This window comes from Bos indicus x Bos taurus, chromosome 4 (genome assembly GCF_003369695.1).
Source record: "Bos indicus x Bos taurus breed Angus x Brahman F1 hybrid chromosome 4, Bos_hybrid_MaternalHap_v2.0, whole genome shotgun sequence".
In the NCBI taxonomy this organism is placed as follows: domain Eukaryota; kingdom Metazoa; phylum Chordata; class Mammalia; order Artiodactyla; family Bovidae; genus Bos; species Bos indicus x Bos taurus.
Window position 1 is genome coordinate 58,095,341 of NC_040079.1, and position 13,175 is coordinate 58,108,515.

A 13,175-nucleotide genomic window follows, 5' to 3' on the forward strand; every position below is an offset into this window, starting at 1 on the left:
TATTGAAATATAGTTGATTTACAGTGTTGCATTAGTTTCTGCTGTACAGCAAAGTGCAGTAATACACTGCACTTTGTAAAGCACTTTGCACTGCATGCAGTAATATACTTTGCTGAATATATATGTATTCTTTTTCATATTTTGCCATTATGATTTATCACAGGATATTAAATATAGTTTCCTGTGCTATATAGTAGAATCTGGTTGTTTATCCACTCTGTATCTAATAGTTTGTCCCTGCTAATCCCAAACTCCCAGTCCTTCCCTCCACCACCCCTACTCTACTCTCCCTTGGCAACCAGAAGTCTCTTCTCTGTGTCTCTGAGACTGTTTCTGTTTTGTAGACCTCTTCATTAGTGTTGTATTTTAGATTCCACATACAAGTGATAGCATGTGGTATTTGTCTTTCTTTTTCTGGTTTACTCTGATCATCTTTAGGTCCATCCACGTTGCTGCAAATGGCATTATTTCATTCTTTTTAGGGTTGAGTAATACTCCATTGTGTGTATACCACATTTTCTTTATCCACTTATCTGTTTATGGATGTTTAGGTTTCTTCCATCTCTTGGCTATTGTAAATAGTGCTACTATGAACATAGGGGTGTGTATATCTTTTCAAATTATAGATTTGCCTGGATAAATGCCAGGGGAGTGATTGCTGAATGGTATGGCAACTCAATTTGTTTTTGAAGAGCCTCCATAGTGTTTTCGATAGTGGCTGCACCAATTTACAATCCTACTAACAGTGCAGGAGGGTTCCCTTTTCTCCACACCCCTTCCAGCATTTGTTATTTGTAGACTTTTTAATGACGGCCATTCTGACTAATGTAAAGTGATACCTCACTGTAGTTTTGATATGCATTTCTCTGATAATTAGTGATGATTAACATCTTTTCATGCACCTCTTGGCCATCTGTATGTCTTCTTGGGAAAAATGTTTATTTAAGTCTTGTACCCATTTTTTCAGTATAATGGAATGCTCCATGAATTTGTCATTCTTGCACAGGGACCATGCTAATCTTTTCTGCATCATTCTAATTTTTTAGTATACATGCTGCTGAAGCAAGCACTACAATTTATGTTGTGTGTATGTACCAAATTTAGATTGTTTCCAATTTTTTTGCCCTTATAAATAGCACTGAAGTATGTATCCTTATGGTTACATTCTTTTTGCAATTACCTGCTTATTTACTTCGTTGTTATTGATATTCAGTCACCAATTCATGTCTGACTCTTTGTGACCCCATCAACTACAGCACGCCAGGTTTTCCTATCTCTCACCATCTCCAGAAGTTTGCCCAGATTCATGTTCACTGAATTGGTGATGCCATCCAACCATCTCATCCTCTGTAACTGTCTCCTCCTTCTGCCTTCAATCTTTTCCAGCATTAGGGTCTTTTCCAATGAGTCAGCTGTTCGCATCAGGTCACCAAAGTATTGCAACTTCAGCTTCAGCAAAATCCTTCCAAAGAGTATTCAGGGTTGATTTCTTTTAAGACTGACTGATTTGAGTCCAGGTTCGATGCATGAGGCAGGGTGCTCACGGCTGGTGCACTGGGATGACCCTGAGGGATGGGATGAGGAGGGAGGTAGGAGGGAGGGTCAGAATGGGAAACACATGTACACCCATGGCTGATTCATGTGAATGTATGGCAAAAACCACCACAATATTGTAAAGTAATTAGCCTCCAATTAAAAAAAAAAAAAGATTGACTGGTTTGATCTCCCTGCTTTCCAAGGCGCTCTCAAGAGTCTTCTCCAGCATCACAGTTTAAAAACATCAATTCTTTGGTGCTCTGCCTTCTTTACTGTCCAACTCTCACATCCATACATGACCACTAGAAAGACTAGGAAAGTGAAAGTGAAAGTGGCTCAGTCATGACTGACTCTTTCCGACCCCATGGACTATAGAGTCCATGGAATTCTCTAGGCCAGAATACTGGAGTGGGTAGCCTTTCCCTTCTCCAGGGCATCTTCCCAACCCAGGGATTGAACCCAGGTCTCCTGCCTTGCAGGCATGTTCTTTACCAGCTGAGCCACCAGGGAAGCCCAAGGAAGACTGTAGCCTTGACTGTACAGATCTTTGTCAGCAAAGTGATGCCTTTGCTTTTTAACACACTGTCTAGGTTTGTCATCTTTCCTGCCAAAAAGCAATCATCTTCTAATTTCATGGCTACAGTCACCAGCCACAGTGATTTTAGAGCCCAAGAAGAGGCAATGTATCACTACTTCCACTTTTCACCTTCTATTTGCCATGAAGTGATGGGACAGGATGTCGTGATCTTTGTTTTTTTAATATTGAGTTTTAAGCTGGCTTTTTCACTCTCTTCCTTCACCCTCATCAAGAGGCTCTTTAGTTCCTCTTCACTTCCTGCCATTAGAGTGGTATTTTATTTGGTATAAATTCCTAAAAGAGGAATTGCTAGTCAGCCCTCTTAAGACTGCCAAATAGCCTTCCAAAAATTTTCTACCAATTTATACTCCTTTTAGAAGTGTATGAGAGTCTGTGTTTCCCATGCCCTGACATCACTGAGAATAATCAATTTTTTAAATCTCTACTGATTTAACTAGTAACAAGTAAAAATAAAACTTTTATATTTACATGTCTTTAAATGCTAATGGAGGTCAAGATTTTTGCATTTTTATTACTATTTGCATTTTTTTAAATAAATTGCATGAAGAGGTAAGAACTATAATGGCAGAGACTTATAGCTTTCTGTTCATTTATGTCTTCCAAGCATCTACAACAGTGCCTGACAAAGAATAAGCACTCAATAAATATTTGTTGAATGAATGAAAGTGTTCAGCAATTTCTAAGAGTTCTTTATCAAAGGCATTAATATTTAAGGTAGGTTTCAAATATTTTTCTCCATTTATCATGTACCTGTCAGCTTTATCATATTCTTCCTGCTACATACAAGTTTATAAACTTCAGTGTTTTTCTTCTTGTTTTCTCTCTTTGTGTCAGGATATTACATGTACTGGGACTCTATTTGTGTGTGTATACATTTTTTTCTAACTTTTTTTTATGTTCTGAATCATGTGTACCTTATTTTACTCTATAGTGTACATACTTTTAGTTTTTTCAGATAGGCAAATGTCTTCTGCAAAAAGTATCTTTTTCTTTTTGTCAATATTTTTACATCTTATTTCATTTTCTTAAAATTCTTTAAATTCCAGAAAAATACCTAAAAATAGTGATTATATTTGGTATCTTTTTCTTGTTTTTTGACTTGCAGAGAAGTCCTCCTTATTTGGTGGCTATTTATTTCAAGATGGTATTTTCAGGATTCTTAAATTTTTTTTTCTATAGTAGAGGTTTATTTTTAAAAATCTGGAATAGATTTTTGATTTCTGACCCCAGTGTTTTTGATATTTTGACCTAATATTTTCCTTCTTCTACTAATATGGTTAATTATATTAAAATATTTCCTAGAATATATCATTCTTATACTCACAGAATAAACTCACTTGGGCATAGTATATTTTTAATGTAATTCTAGTTTTGATTTGCTAATATTTCATATAGTGTTATTATATTTTTAGTTATACATTTAGTCTATAGTTGTCCCTTTTTAAGGCACTTTTTCAGTTCAGTTCAGTCTCTCAGTCATGTCCAACTCTTTGCCACCCCATGGACTGCAGCACGCCAGGCTTCTTTGTCCATCACCAACTCCTGGAGCTTGCTCAAACTCATGTCCATAGACTCGGTGATGCCATTCAGCCATCTCATCCTTTGTCGTCCCTTTCTCCTCCTGCCTTTCAATCTTTCCTAGCATCAGGGTCTTTTCCAATGAGTCAGTTCTTCACATCAGATGGCCAAAGTATTGGAGTTTCAGCTTCAGCATCAGTCCTTCCACTGAATATTCAGGACTGATTTCCTTTAGGATGGACTGGTTGGATCTCCTTGCAGTCCAAGGGACTCTCAAGAGTCTTCTCCAATACCACAGTTCAAAAACATCAATTCTTCGGCACTCAACTTTCTTTCTAGTACAACTCTCACATCCATACATGACTACTGGAAAAACCATAGCTTTGACTAGACAGTCCTTTGTTGGGAAAGTAACGTCTCTGCTTTATAATATGCTGTCTAGGTTGGTCATAGCTTTTCTTCCAAGGAGCAAGCGTCTTTTAATTTCATGGCTGCAATCACCATCTGCAGTGATTTTGGAGCCCCAAAAATAAAGTCTCTAATTGTTTCCATTGTTTCCCCATCTATTTGACATGAAGTGATGGGACCAGATGCCATGATTTTAGTTTTCTGAATTTTAAACCAACTTTTTCACTCTCCTCTTTCATTTTCATCAAGAGGCTCTTCAGTTCTTCTTCCCTTTCTGCCATAAGTGTGGTGTCATCTGCATATCTTAGATTATTGATCTTTCTCCTGGCGATCTTGACTCCAGCTTGTGCTTCATCCAGCCTGGCATTTCTCATGATGTACTCTGCATATAAGTTAAATAAGCAGGGTGACAATATACAGTCTTGATGTACTTCTTTCCCAATTTGGAATCAGTCTGTTGTTGCATGTCCAGTTCTAATTGTTCCTTCTTGACCTGCATACAGATTTCTCAGGAGGCAGGTCAGGTGGTCTGGTATTACCATATCTTTCAGAATTTTCCAGAGTTTGTTGTGGTCCACACAGTCAAAGGCTTTAGCGTAGTCAATAAAGCAGAAGTAGATGTTTTTCTGGAACTCTCGCTTGTTTGATAATCCAATGGACATTGGCAATTTGATCTCTGATTCCTCTGCCTTTTCTAAATCCAGCTTGAACATCTGGAATTTCATGGTTCACATACTGTTGGAGCCTGGCTTGGAGAATTTTGAGCATTACTTTGCTAGCATGTGAGATGAGTGCAATTGTGCAGTAGTTTTAACATTCTTGGCATTGCCTTTCTTTGGGATTGGAAAGAAAATTGACCTTTTCCAGTCCTGTGGCCACTGCTGAGTTTTCCAAATTTGCTAGCTTATTGAGTGCAGCACATTCACAGTATCATCTTTTAGGATTTGAAATAGCTCAACTGGAATTCCATCACCTCCACTAGCTTTGTTTGTAGTGATGCTTCCTAAGGCCCACTTGACTTTGCATTCCAGGATGTCAGTCTCTAGGTGAGTGATCACACCATTGTGATTATCTGGGTCATAAAGAATTTTTTTGTATAGTTCTTCTGTGTATTTTTGCCACCTCTACTTAATATCTTCTGCTTCTGTTAGGTCCATACCATTTCTGTCCTTTATTGTGCCCATCTTTGCATGAAATGTTCCCTTGGTATCCCTAATTATCTTGAAGACATCTCTAGTCTTTCCCATTCTGTTGTTTTCTCTATTTCTTTGCATTGATCACTGAGGAAGTCTTTCTTATCTCTCCTTGCTGTTCTTTAGAATTATGCATTCAAATGGGTATATCTTTCCTTTTCTCCTTTGCCTTTTGTTTCTCTTCTTTTCTCAGCTATTTTTAAGGCCTCCTCAGACAATCATTTTGCCTTTTTGCATTTCTTTTTCTTGGGGATGGTCTCGATCACTGCCTCCTGTACAATGTTATGAACCTCCATCCATAGTTCTTTAGGCACTCTGTCTATCAGATCTAACCCCTTGAATCTATTTGTCACTTCCACTGTATAATCAAAAGGGATTTGATTTAGGCCATACTTGAATGGCCTAGTGGTTTTCCCTATTTTCTTCAATTTAAGTCTGAATTTGGCCATAAGGAGTTCATGATATGAGCCACAGTCAGCTCCCAGTCTTTTTTTTTTTTTTTTTTGCTGACTGTATAGAGCTTCTCCATCTTCGGCTGCAAAGAACATAGTCAGTCTGATTTTGGTATTGACCATCTAGTGATGTCCATGTGTAGAGTCTTCTCTTGTGTTGTTGGAAGAGGGTGTTTGCTATGACCAGTGTGTTCTCTTGGAAAAACTCTGTTAGACTTTGCCCTGCTTCATTTTGTCCTCCAAGGTCAAATTTGCCTGTTACTCCAGGTATCTCTTGACTTCCTACTTTTGCATTCCAGTCCCCTATAATGAAAAGGACATCTTTTGGGGGGTGTCAGTTCCAGAAGGTCTTGTAGATCTTCATAGAACCATTCAACTTCAGCTTCTTCAGCATTACTTGTTGAAGCATTGACTTGGATTACTGTGATATAGAATGGTTTGCCTTGGAAACGAACAGAGATCATTCTGTCATTTTTGAGATTGCATCCAAGTACTGCATTTGGGACTCTTTTGTTGACTATGAGGGCTACTCCGTTCCTTCTAAGGGATTCTTGCCCACAGTAGTACATATAATGGTCATCTGAGTTAAATTCACCCATTCCAGTCCATTTTAGTTCACTGATTCCTAAAATGTTGATGTGCTTGCAAGATGGCAGAGCAGAAGGACGTGCACTCATCTTCTCCTGAGAGAACTTCAAAATTACAGCTCACTGCTGAACAAGTGTCAACAGGAGAATGTTGGAGTGTTTGGGTGTCTCCCGCAGAGGTACTGGTGTCAAGGTTATATTAGTTTTCTAAAATAAATTGTATAGCTTTATTTTCCTCCCTCTTAATAGATTTCATAGCAGAAGAACTATGTGTTCATACGAAAGAATTTGTTATTACATTTGTCTGGATCCAGTACTTTAACAGTAGGTTTCCATGCTTTTTGTTCTGTGTAGACTCTCAAAATTCTTTTATACAAACTGGACCATTTGTATTTTCATTTTTAAAATTTCATTTAATCAGGATTTTAAAATTTATAAATATAGAGATGTACATTATATGTTCTTAAAAGTTTTCACAATCTTTTTAATCTTGCCTAAATCCACTTCTCATTATTGATTATTTTATGTTGGATATTTTTATTTGGGGGGTTAGTTCTCTTTTCTCTCTTTTCCCATTTTTATTATGCTGTGTAGAGCTTGCCAATGTAATTAGCCCTGTTGAAAGAATGGATTTTGGATTTACCATCATTTCTCCACTTTTCTAATTAATTAATTTTGCTTTAAAACTTTATGCATCCTTCCTGCTTCCCTTATATTTCTCTCTCTTTCTGGACCAAGTTAAATATTTATTCCCTATATAAGAATAAGCATAATGTTTGTTTGAATGCTTGTAACAGCTTTGAATAGGTTTAACAAATTCTATTTTGCCACGATCCTTGGCTATTTGACCACATTAACAATATTAATCTTTAAAAAAAATTTTCATATTAAAAATTTAACAGCTTTAAAGGAAAGGAAAGGAAAGTGAAGTTGCTCAGTCGTGTCTGACTCTTTGCGACCCCATGGACTGTAGCCTACCAGGCTCCTCTGTCCATGGGATTTTCCAGGCAATAGTACTGGAGTGGGTTGCCTTTTCCTTCTCCAGCGGATCTTCCTGACCCAGGGATCTAACCCAGTTCTCGTGCATTGTAGACACACACTTTACTGTCTGAGCCACCAGGGAAGACAATAGCTTTATTGAGGTATAATTGATTTTTGAAACTGTGTATATTTAATGTGTACAATTTGATGAGTTTGAACATACATACACAGCATACAGCTATGAAGCCTTCACCACGTCAAGGCAATAAACTTATCTATCACCTCCAAAAGTTTTGTGGTAATAACACTTAACATGAGATTTACCCTCCTAACAAGTTTTTTAAGTGTATTGTTACAAGGTGTGCACTTGTACAAGGTGTGCACAGTATTATAGTATTGTTAGTCTTTATGTGAAAAGTTACCATCATTGGTTTCTGTACTCCTTGGAGCAGCTTTGGGCAACTGAACTTTGGGCAGTTTGACTGCAGGAGGAAACAGCCTCTCATAAAAGTTAGGAAATGTGTAGGTGGGCTCTAAGCTAGTTCCCAACCCATGATTGCCTATCTGCTCCTTGAGCTTGCCTCATAACCCAGTAAGATAAATTCCTCGATGTCTGGTACTTAGCCATGGTCTGAGCTTGTGGCAGAACTTACTCTGCCACTTCTTTAGAAACCAGACATGGGACTGTTCTGACTGTTGCCTTTCTTTGGATTTTTGCCATTTTCAGGTGGATTTGCCCACGATGTTAGGAGAAAAGCAAATCCAGAGAGTGGGTTTTTTTGTGTGTGTGTGAAAGCACAGAACAAAGATGTCTAGCCCAGTCTAAAGGCTTGAGAAAGCTTCCTGATGGAGAAAATGGTGCCTGCTGGACCTATAGAGAAGGAACAGGTAAGTTTCAGAATGGGGAGGGTGGATAAGAAACTCCTTCAATTGTCTGGTCAAATGCAGACCACAGTTTTTGATAGCCAGAGCTGTGGCCCTGAACTCTCTTTGTATACTACTAAAGTATAATCCTTAATAAGTTAAAAACATGACTACTGTGAAAATATGAAAGGAATATGTGTCAGAAGTTTTATGTGACTCACTAACTAATGGAAGAACCTATTAGATATTAAGGTTGTTTTAATGGGGAATTTGAAGAACAGAGATATCTATCTATAAGCAATCAAGAATGCTTAAAATTGCTAATAGATGCAAAACTGCATCTATTAATATCTGAAAGGGCAATAAAATGTAATGTTTGTAGTTACCTTTGCTATATCCACTGGGTGAAATGAAATGCATTTGCTTTGTTGTGGACAAGAATTGTTTGCATTATTACCAGGTTTTCTACAAGTTACTGCTACCACTATGGTTGGAAAATAGCCTAATCAATAGAAAGACAGTCAAAAGTGCACACCTGGGCATGCTAGACAATGCCCAGAAAGCCACTGAGAGGACACTCAATGGTCTCTTTTGCCCATTTTCAAGTTTTAGACAGTTTTTACTTATAACCCCTTTTAAAATTATGAAAAATAATAATTCTGGTTTCCAGCAAATTCATTATTGAGTGGATAAAATATATGTGAGCCCTCTGCATCTCTGCCTCCCTGCCTGGATTCAGATCTTGTCTATATTCTAATAATCTCTACTATGTGTCCTGGGAAGGTCATTCGGGTTTACTCTTGATATCAAGGGTAACACATTCAGCAAATTCTTCAGCTCTTGTCATCTCCCCAGCAGCCTTTTGTAGTCCTTTTAACAGTCTGCTGGGCTGAGCAGGAAGAGACAGGTTGCTCTGGGCAGTGTTCAACAGCACAGCTCTTTGTCTCTTGTTGTCAGCCAGCTCTGTCACTACATTGTTCTTCAGGCGGCATGCCTTTGATGGACTATCTACCCCTCATGTCTCAACACTCGGGGCAGCATTTGGAGAAACAGCAGTCCTACACCGTTCCTTCTGGCATAGAATAATCCCAGTAGAATACCATGTGCTATCAACTCAATTCCATAGATTTGTTGAGAGCACTGTGAGGGAGTCCCAAAAATGTAAAGGCATGCTCCTTGTGCTCAAGGAGTTGTACACCTGCTAGAGAAACAAGCCATACACAAGAAAAAAATGACAAAGGCTAGAAAAAGAGCATAGAAGGAAGATAGGGCCCAAATCCCTACTTCCCTATTTGTATCATCTTGGACACATACATTTTTTTTTTTTTAACATCATTGCTGAGGTATTATTTGTATACCATAAAGTCTACTCATTGTAAGTATGCATTTCAATAAAATTATTTTTAGTAATTTTACAGAGCTGTGCAAATATCACTTAAATCCAATTTTAGAACATTTCCATCATTCCAAAAAGTTCCCTTATGACCAGTCAAACCTTATTCTCATCCCAGGTCTAGACAACCATTGACTTCCTTTCCATTTCCATAGATTTGTCTTTTCTAGAAATTTCATGTGAACAGAATCATACAATATATACTCACTTGTATGTGCCTGCTTTTCTTTAGCAAAACATTTTTGAACTTCAACCATGTTGTCGCATGTATTAGCATACATTCATTCCTCTTGATTGCTGAGTTATATTTCATTTTATGGATATACCACATTTCATTTATCCATTCACAGCAGATGGATATTTGGATTATCTCAGTTTTAGCCTATTATGAATAATGCTTCTGTGATCATTCAGTTGTTAATCTTTGTGTAAATGTATGTTTTCATTTCTCTTGGGTAGATACCTGAGAGTAGATTTGTTAGACTGTTTGATAAGTACGTTTAACTTTTCAAGAAACTGTCACATTCTTTTCCAAAGTGGTCCTACCATTTTACATTCACATCAGCAAAGCACGAGGGTTCTAGTTTCTCCGCATCCTCATCAATACTTGTTATTTTCTGTTCTTTCAACTATAGCCATCCTGCTGCTGCTGCTGCTAAGTCGCTTCAGTCGTGTCCGACTCTGTGCGCCATCCTAGTGGGTGGTATATACCAATGAATGATATCTCATTGTGGTTTGATTTCCATTTTCCTAATAGTTATTGATGTTATACATAATTTTAATGTGATGATTAGCCATTCATCTACCTTCTTGGGAAAAATGTCTATTCATATCTGACCTATTGTGTCACTTACCTTCTTATTGTTGAGCTTTAAGTGTTGTTTATACATTCTGGATACAAATTCCATACCAGATATATGATGTGCATGTATTTTCTCCTGGTCTGGCTTGTCTTTTCATTTTCTTAATGGACAAAGTATTTAAGCTACTGGAGTCTAACTTCAGTTTTTGCATAGACATTGTGGGAAAATTAACAATACCTATTTTCAGAACTGTTGAAAGAGTTAAAAGAGGCAATAAATGTGAAAAATACTTAGCACAGAGTTTGGAAATATTAGGAGGCTCCTGAATGCTTAATGAATAGTCTGAATATAAGAAAACATGTGGAGAAATGCCAAATTGCAGGTATACAATGAGTGTTTCACTTGTTCAGGGAGGAAAGAAATCAAGCAAGAGCTACAGATTCCATAGCACATAGTGGGAGTAATACCTTGAGACAAGCATTGAAGGATGAAAAATACTGGATGTAGGAAGGTAGTCCAGGATAGGGGAATAGCCAGCAGGGGCACAGAGGTCAAAGGAAGCAAAGTGTGTGAGGATGGCAGGAAGGAGACCAATTCACTACAAACTGTGTTCTTCATACAGAGCCAAATATTGTGAAAGCCTGATGTGTTTATATTAGTAAGTAAAATAGGCATTGTGTCCAGTTCTCTAACACTCAAGTTTTCTAAAAGTGATATTTCTGTTTAGAAATGGGAAAAATCAAAGAAATAGCAAAAATATTCTAGGCAATGTAAAGATATGTCATCAATACTGGGAAAAAAAAAAAAAAACAACTGCAAATGTATTAGTTGCCGTGGAAACACTGTGGTACCTGACAAGACTGGTCAGAGGACAGGGCCCAGGCCAGCTGCCCCAGCTGTACGCTTGCTAGGGTCATGAGTCATCACACAGTCTTGTAACCTGAGCCAGTTTAAAACTGAGACCATTTTGTCAAGGACTCAGCAGCAGCCAAAGACAGATTTAATAACCACACTCACTGAATCAGGAAACCTAGGCCATTATGAAAAGAGGGTAAACCCCAAAAGTCAGGAAGTATTACCAGCTGATGTCTGTTTGAGCTTACTACATACCTGGGACAGGGTCAAGTTTTTACATGAGTAATCTCATTCAATCTTTGCTCTTTCACGTGAGAAAGGTCCTGTTAGCATCCCCGTTTTACAAATGAGGAAGCCAACACTCACTGAGGTTAAGATACATGTTAGAGCTGAGGGTTGAACTTAAAGCATCTGACCCAAGCCCTTACCTTTAAGCACAGTCTCTCCTGACCATGTCCCAGGCTGGGCTCACATCAATGGCAAGAATCACTGCCTGTCTCTCTTGGTATCCTCATCAGTCAGCACGGGACCTGGCATAAAGGCAGGTACCTAAGAGTTGTATACAGGATAGAGACTGGCAGGGACCAAAGCGAAAGCAATACCTGACATCACAGTAGAAAGGAAGCTGAGCAAATGCATACCCTGCTGCTGCTGCCAAGTCACTTCAGATGTGTCTGACTCTGTGCGACCCCATAGACGGCAGCCCACCAGGCTCCCCATCCCTGGGATTCTCCAGGCAAGAACACTGGAGTGGGTTGCCATTTCCTTCTCCAATGCATAAAAGTGAAAAGTGAAAGTGAAGTCACTCAGTCATGTCCAACTCTTAGCGACCCCATGGACTGCAGCCTACCAGGCTGCTCCATCCATGGGATTTTCCAGGCAAGAGTACTGGAGTGGGGGTGCAGGTAAACATCATAATCAGCTGTGAGGTGGAATACAGGAACATTTGGCTAGAGGAGTTAAGACTTCCAAAGTGTGAATCATCTACCTCTTAAACATCCATTTGAACAGTTCCAGGTTTTGCCCTCTATAGTAGTAACTCCACTTCACCCCACTTTATTTCACAGGACTTTGTGGAGCCAGTCCCATAATTGTCCCACTGGGGCTTGTATATGACCCAGGGTCCACTACAGGAATAGAGTTCAATAAGAGAACATCACACTTGCAGCTGCCTGGGAGAAGTTGGAAACTGCTTCTCCATTCTGCATTATCCTGCATAGCATGATGGTTCAGGGTCAGCCACCTCCACCTTTTGCAGCTATCTGATGGCCAAGGAGTTTAACCTCTCTGGACTCAATTTCATCTTCTCTAAAATATAAATAGTAAAAATTTCTACCTAAAAGTAAGCCAGAGAGTATACAGGAAAGTTCAAAACATTGCCTTTAAAATCATGAGCACAGGGCATGGCATTTGGGAAGATTCAAAAACTGTTGGTATTATCATTCTACGTGCTCAGATGCTAGTTCCAAAACCCCTGTCAAGTGGGGAGCATCCATTCCCCAAACACATCGCATCCTTCCTATGCAATCCCAGGGTCGGTAACCAGTACATCACTGGGGCTGACTTGCCAGTCTTATCCTTTGTAGAGGAATGGATGAACTCTCTGAAGATAAGGCGTCCATAATGCCCTCCCTGGGGGTCCCAGGTGGCACAGTGGTAAAGAATCCACCTGCAATGCAGGAGACTCAGAAGACACAGGTTTGATCCCTGGGTAGAGAGATTTCCCTGGAGAAGGAAATGGCAGCCCACTCCAATATTCTTGCCTGAGAAATCCTATGGACAGAGGAGCCTGGCCGGCTACAGTCCATGGGCCAACAAAGAGTCAGACACGACTTAGGAGACTAAAGAACAACAACAATGCCCTTCCTTCCTTTGTAATTCTCCACCCCCTTTTTTTTCCTTTCAGCCTAGTAGACAAAGAATGAGTCTCCTGGCGTCTCGCCAGATGTAGCAGGAAGTTATGAATGAGGACTGCACAGGACAGTTG

General features: G+C 39.0%; 1 non-coding gene across 1 annotated transcript; it reads right to left on the minus strand.

Annotated features, from left to right (window-relative positions):
- Positions 1-965: 965 nt before the first annotated feature.
- Positions 966-1,068, minus strand: LOC113891980. The gene has a single exon (XR_003510952.1). It is a non-coding gene; the product is annotated as a U6 spliceosomal RNA (small nuclear RNA).
- Positions 1,069-13,175: the final 12,107 nt, after the last annotated feature.